Raw genomic sequence first — 7,380 nt, 5'->3', positions numbered from 1 at the left:
GGAGAAAAAAATGACCTTAGAATTATGATAGTAACAAACAACATGTGCCAACCAGGAACAATCCCTGACACAGTCCTTGGTGCAAAGCTGTTTTGGTTAGGTGATGCTATTGCTGTATGCAGTTCTCATTGCTTTGAAGGCTAATCTATGAATGTTATCTTTCATTAAAAAAATCCCTCACTGAGTTTGGGCAGAAGTATCTTGTTGAGGTGGATAATGTACCCAAAAGCCATAGATTGTTATTAGAAGAATTTAAGTGCCAGAGGTCGGATACCTTCCAGCAAGTTTTTGGTCAGGGAGGCTTCCAATAACTGTCAAACTTGACTGGCTATTCTCAAGGCTTTTAGTTGCCCAAGATGGTAAGATGCTATTGCTGAAGATTCCCCATGCTTGGGCTACAGGCCACTGAAAAATCAAGCTGGAGTTGAGCTGGAAGCCTTTTCTCTATTGACTAGCTGTCAACATACTGGAAGGACCTATGTAGCTTGTTGGGGGGAAAAGTCATCAATGATCTTAACCAGTAGTGGACCCTGAAAGCTTGATGGCTGAACAGCTGGGCCAGTTTTGCCAGATGGTGCAATGATAGCATGTCTGTTATGGGGGAAACCAACTGCTCTGATTGGACTAGAGGCCCACTCCATGGGAAGGAATTCATGCCTGGTACTTCAAACTAATGATAAGTCTATGGCTTGGGAGGTTATATACTCTAGGAGGAAAATCACTACTGTTGTCTATTTAAGTACATACATTATGCCTACCAAATTGCTTTCTAAATACTTATGTTTATGCTCCTATATTAGTGCTACTCTCCCTTTGGTTAGAGAGGCTTCTCTTTCCAGATGGTGGTGACCACAAGGGTGACTCAAAACTCACCACAGTGCTGAGAAGAAGTGGCAGTGGAGTGTTCAGTACTTAATGAGACATCTGTGTCACATCCTTCAAGGCTCAAAGACCATTGTGGAAGAGATGGTAGAAAGAATATAAGAGCCAAAAGAAGGGGATGCGTGCTTACAATACTGTGTTTTAGACACAATGTGGCTTCCGTATTCACGACCTCACAGTGTCTGCCACTACCACTAGAAGACCTGCATAATAGGAGGGAGAAATGACGACATCAATACAGAAGAGAGACTAGGTAGAAAGAAGAAGGGATTCAGTTGAGGGGAATTTGGAAGGGAAAGGAGAGATTGTGATCATGGCATATTGTTTGTGTTTATGGAAGTTGTCAATAAATATGTTAAAAAAATCCCTCACAGGGCTGGAAAGATGGCTTAGCAGTTAAAGCACTTACCTGTGAAGCCTGAGGACCCGTGTTCAGCTTCCCAGATCCCACGTAAGCTAGGCACACAAGGTGACACATTCACAATGTAACGTGTACACAAGGTGGCCTACTTGTCTTGAGTCTGATTGCAATGGATGGAGACCATGGTGTGCCAATTTGTTTTTTTTCTTTTTCTCTCATGCCCCCTCTCCCAGAAAGTTCCCCTCACTGGGCTACAATGGCCAGAAGCATCTTTACTTATGCCACTTGTGTCCAGGCTCTTCTGAGTGAACATCTGTTTTGTTTGTGCAAGGTCAATATTACTTGGCATGGCCAGGGTGGCATCTTCCATGGCAGCACCTTTCATGGAATAATAGAGCCACCCTGCAAAGAAGGAAGGGCAGTTTAGGGCACATTGCAAGATAGTCTTTGAACTACTTTCAACATATGCAGAAAACTCATGGCTGACACTGCTTAGCAGATTTTGATTTGCCATCCTGAAATAAGTCTCCATGGTCGCTTTCAGCCAAGGAAAACTTCTTGTGGAAAGAATCTTGTTAAAACAAGATCAATCTGGCCCTGGCCTCCCCTCACCAGCTTGATGGTATGCAGAGAGCATCTTCCTGAGCTATTTGGTGGTTTATACTCTGGTATTTATCACAATTACTCTGGCACATGGATACAAGTAGACATTAAAAAGGCCCTGAGGTATCTGATCTAATAATATCTTTTTCAAGGTCTTATCCTCATTCTGACTGATAACATCTGACAACTTCTTGAATCTTTTGATTTGCTTTTTGTGCACAAAATCCCAATCAAGACATGTTTCTGAGTTCTTGCTGCTTGTGCTGCATTCTGTAAACTCCATAGAAGCTTCTGTAAACATAGAAGGCATGAATAGTGCAAGAATCAGTTCTTCCATATTTCTTCTCATCTCTGACTTGAGATCGTTAAATAAATCCTTGCCATACATGCTCTTAAAAACTGCTTTAATTTTTTTTTTGTCTCTCAACATTGGCCACAACATCCATAACTGCCTGCTCATCTGTCCCAAATCCCTCATTTATTTATGGGGAATTACTGCACAGTGTCAAAGATGGCAGCTGGTTGGACGGCACCTTGAGTTCTTTGTGTCATGGCCGCAGGCCATCTAACATATGGTCCTTGTTCTTCAGGATGCTGAAAAGGCATCTGTCCCCTAGGAAACCATCAGGGACAGGGAGCTGGGATGATGCATCACCCTAAGATTGTGAAAATGACTATGGATACCCAGAGAAGTCTGTTCTACCAGGTAGGATTCCAAATCCTTTGCCTGGAGGAACTCCAGGCTGTACAATGGATCTTCTCCTGGTTGTGGGGCACCAGGATGGCTTCTGAGGACTGGATCACGTCCAGGGTCAGGGTATCTTTCAGGACCTGGGTAGGTGCCACTCAGGGCTGGTACATAGGCACCTTCTCCCATTTAAAGAGAGTCACTAGAATAATGATCCTGAGCTGGAAGGCATAAAGATGACTCCTGATTCACAGGAGTATATACAGGGAAGGGTGGATAGCCTGTGGTACAGAGGCTGGGTATGACATTCTGACCTGGACAGCAGTGTCATAACCCAAGTGGCCAGGGCAGGCCAGAGGCCAGGTATGAGTGGAGCCTTGCTGGAGGAGGTGTGTTGTTAGGGGTGGACCTTGGAATAATATAGACCAGCTGTAAACCCAGTACTCAGACTACTTCCTTTCTGCTGCTCTGGAGGTGGGATGCCCTGCTGGCTCTCTTCTGCCATGCTTTCTTCGCCATGATGAACTTCCTCTTGAAACCGTAAGCCAAATAAACTCTTTCCATAAACTGCTAATCTGGTGCTTTATCCCAGGAAGAAGAAGGTAACAGCTACCGTGGGGTTTCTAGTGAATCTGACCTCAGGCAGTGATTTGTGTGTGAGAACTTAATGTGGGGGAAAGGGGTGTGGTCAGGAGGCTCTGTAATATCTCAAGTATAAGTTGATCAGGTTTTGGGAAGATACAGTGAGATGAGAAATGAAGAGAGTGGTACTAGAGACAGCTGGATGGAAGACCTACCAGGATATCAGAATGAGAAGATCTGACACCTGGATGGATGAGGAGGTAGGGGGAACATATATTCCATTGTTCAAGTCAAAGTGATACCTCTGGTTGAAGGTTAAGGAGGACACTTCACTTATTTCTTTTCTGTCTCTGCCAGCAGTAGCCACCTTTGACCAGTGCTGTCCTTTTGGGCCTGTACCTGCCACTCTGCTCTTGCTGGGCTCATAGTCTGGACCCTATCTGACTATCTCTATTCCATGTTCACTTTGTCCTCTGAACAGATGGTGATTTCAGTGTAGTCAAAGACTGTGCTATGTTATTTTCTATGGTGGTCTTCATGTGTATCTTTTATGTGTGAAGGGAATTAGATGGTGTTTGTCGATTTATTAGTAGACTGACCCTCAAAACTTTCTAAAGACACTCATGATCCGTTACAAGTCCTGCAAGTTTGCTACAGACTTCACAGGTAATGATGTCATTTCATATAGATCTTGATTTCTAGACCATTTTCTTATTTCTTATAAACTTTATTGAGAAATTATTTATATAAGATAAATCATATTCATTTGAAATGCACAATTCAACTAGTTTTGTTGGTTTTTTTTTTAAACCTGTAAAATTATCTTCACAATCAAGACACAAACAATTCTCATCACCTTCGTGACTTATATTCTTACCCAGGGCCCTGCACAACCACTGACCTATTCTGTTTTCACCATACTTCTTGTTTCATAAAATTTAAACTAAAATATGTTGTATTTATAAATATGGAACCATACAACATGTATATTTTGTGTTTCACTTCTTTTATTCAACATAATGATTTTGAGATTCTTTTGTAGTCCATTCTTATTTTTACATTTAAATTTTGACATAATTGCTGATTTACATGTAACTTGGAGAAATAATACAGGCTGCAACTGTGTACATTGTACCCATTTTCCCCCAATGGTAACTTCTTGCAAAATATAATACATGTTTAAACTCAAAGCATTGACAATGATTGAATCTCCATAAAGAAGAATTAGAATCACTTATGCTGCCTCTGTGAAGGCATACCCATTTTCATCATATCTGTAGTATCATTTAAAAATTAATTAATTTGAGATTGAAAAGGAGAACAGGCATACCAGGGCCTCTAGCTACTGAAAATAAGTTCCAGATGCATGCACCACCTTGTGCAACTGGCTTTATGTGTTTACTGGGAATCAAACCTGGGTCCTTTGGCTTTGCTGGCAAGTGTTTTAACCACTAAGCAATCTCTACAGCCCCATAGCCTCTTTTTAAGGCTTTGCTGGCAAGTGTTTTAACCACTAAGCAATCTCTACAGCCCCATAGCCTCTTTTTAAATTTTTTATTTGTAAATAGGAGAGAGAGAGAAAGAGAGAGGGAGAGAGAGAGTGAAAATGGGCATACTTGCAAATGAACACCTGATGCATGTGCCATTTTTTTCATCTGGCTTTGCAAGAAAGCACCTAAGCTGCTGAGCTACCTCTCCAGCCCATAGCCTCTTTTTAAAGCAGTTTTAGATTCATAACAAAACTGAGTGGAAGCCATAGAATTTCAATGTATGTCTTGCCTACCCATACACATTACCAACATCCTCTGCTAGTGTTATATGTCTACACCAAAGTCCTTATCACCAAGGTCCACCATTTTTATACTGACATTAAGATATACTTGGACTTTAACTACTATGGGTCTAGACAAGCACAGTGATATGTGTCCACCATTACAGTGGCATGAAAAGTAGTTTCACTGCCTTTAATTCCTCTGGGCTCTGCCTAGTCATCCTTCTCTCTCCCTCCCCACTGACAACCATGATCTTTTTATTGCCTCCATAATTTTCCTTTTTCCAGAATAATATGTAACACTGGACTTATATAGTATGCAGCCATTTGAGATTGGATTATTTTACTTAGAAATGAGTTTAAAATTCCCTTGTATCTTTGCATGGCCAGATAATTCATTTATTTTTAGAGCTAAATAATGTTCCATTGTTGGGAAGCACCACAGTTGTTTATCCATTCACCAGTTGCTTCAAAGTTTTGACAATTATACAGAGAGCTGCTATAACCATCTGTGTATAGGGTTTTGTGGGGCCATTTGGGTAAATTCCAAGGAGCTTGATTGCTGCATCATATGGTATTCATTAACTTTTGTCAGATACTGCCAAATTGTCTTTCAAAATGGTTGTACCAACTTTCATTCCTACCAGCAAGGAGTGAGAGCTCCTGTTGCTTCAAATCTTGACCAACATTTGGTTTTTGGTATTCTGGATTTGGCCAGTTGAATAGGCATGAACAAGTATCTCATTGTTTGTATTTCATTTTCAAAGTTATATATGAGAAGCCTCTTTTCATCGACTTAATTGCCATCCGTGATATTTGAATAGGTGGCCCCCAATATATTCAGTGTTTTAATAGTTTGTAGTTTGCATCTGCAGCCACCTGGCTGGAGGTGGTTTCACTGGGCAGATCTTAAGGTATGGTGGTGGTTTTGAGATTTCAATCTAAAGATATGCAAAATATGCCTTGCTGGCCTTTTAGGCTTGTGCTTCTCTTTCTCTGCTTAGACCTGTGAAGGCAGACTGGCTTCTTCCATTATGGAATTTATCCTGGATCTGTAAGCTTCAATAAATATCCCTTCCTCCATAACTGTGCCTGTCCTGGAAGTTCATCTCAGCGAACTGAAGCTATCTCCTACAGAAGCTGGTACTGAAGAATGGGCTGAGATGAACCTGACCATGTGGATGTTGGTTATTTTGGAACTTTTGTTTTGGAGGAATGGGCATTGCCTTCAGAATGCCTTCAGGAATGGTAAGCCAAGTTCTATGGACTATGCTGATGAACTGTGGATGTCACCATTCCATGGGTTAAAGTCCTAAAGTAAGTAGAAAGGAGAAAATAACTGAGTGTCAGCATTCGTTGCTCTCTGCATCTTGGTTGTGGATGCAATGTGACCAGCTTTGCTTCACACTCCTGCTGCCATGACTTTGCTGCCATGATGTGCTATAACCTCAAATTGTAAGTTGAAATAAATTTAGTACTGTATGCTACTCTTGTCAGGTATTTGGTCACAGCAATAAGACAACTAATTAATGCAACATGGTATCCAGTATCAGAGGCTTGCAGAGTAGGGCAACAGACACATTTTACTTCTTCTGCTTGGTCTTACTTTAGTCCTATCACAGTCAGTTTTTTCTTCTAAATTTAATGTCTTTTGTATTTATTATATTAAACAATTCACTGTTTATATTCCTGTACATAGTACTGTATTACATAAGTAAATTTTCATGCAAGTATATACATTACAGTGAACCTATTCACACACCCTACCTTCCCTCTGTTAGTCCACATTTGTCCCCCTAGACTATTCTATTTCTAATTTCATGCCGTGTGTGTGTGTGTGTGTGTGTGTGTGTGTGTGTGTGTGTATATATATATATATATATATATATATATATATGATTTTATACATCTGTATAAACCACAAATAGAGAAAATATAAGATATTTGTCTGTATTTACTTCCTTCCTTCATTTTTTTCTTTCTTTCTTTCTTTCTTTCTTTCTTTCTTTCTTTCTTTCTTTCTTTCTTTCTTCTTCTTCTGTTTTTTGTTTTGTTTTTTTTTTTTTTTGAGGAAGCATCTCGCTATAATCCAGGCTGACCTGGAAATTACTCTGTAGCTCAGGCTGGCTTCAAACACATGAAGATCACCTTCTTACCTCAGTTTCCCAAGTGCTAGGAGTAAAGGTGTGAGACACCACTCCTGATAAGATATTATCTTTCTGAGAATGGATTAATTTACTTAATGTGATTATCTCTCAGAGGCATGAAAGCAGCTGGTCACATTATAGCACAGTCAGAAAGCAGAGAGAAAACAGAAAGTGGTTTGGCTTTTAAAACCACAAGATCTGCTCCCAGTGACTCAGTTCTTCCAACAAGGCTATCCCTCTTAAAGGTTCCCCAACCTCCCCCACAGGGCCACCAGCTTCAGACCAAATGTTCAAGCACATAAGCCTATTGGGGACATTTTCCATTTAAACCACAACATTCTATCCC

The 7,380-nt window shown here is 40.6% G+C and overlaps 1 pseudogene; it reads right to left on the bottom strand.

Moving 5' to 3' along the window:
* Nucleotides 1-1,388: 1,388 nt before the first annotated feature.
* On the bottom strand, nt 1,389-2,723 carry LOC101618220 (annotated as a pseudogene).
* Between the last annotated feature and the right edge of the window lie 4,657 nt (nt 2,724-7,380).

Source organism: Jaculus jaculus, chromosome 17 (assembly GCF_020740685.1).
Source record: "Jaculus jaculus isolate mJacJac1 chromosome 17, mJacJac1.mat.Y.cur, whole genome shotgun sequence".
Taxonomy (NCBI): Eukaryota; Metazoa; Chordata; class Mammalia; order Rodentia; family Dipodidae; genus Jaculus; species Jaculus jaculus.
Note: the sequence above shows the minus strand (reverse complement) of the source record. Positions and strands in the feature narration are given on the sequence as shown.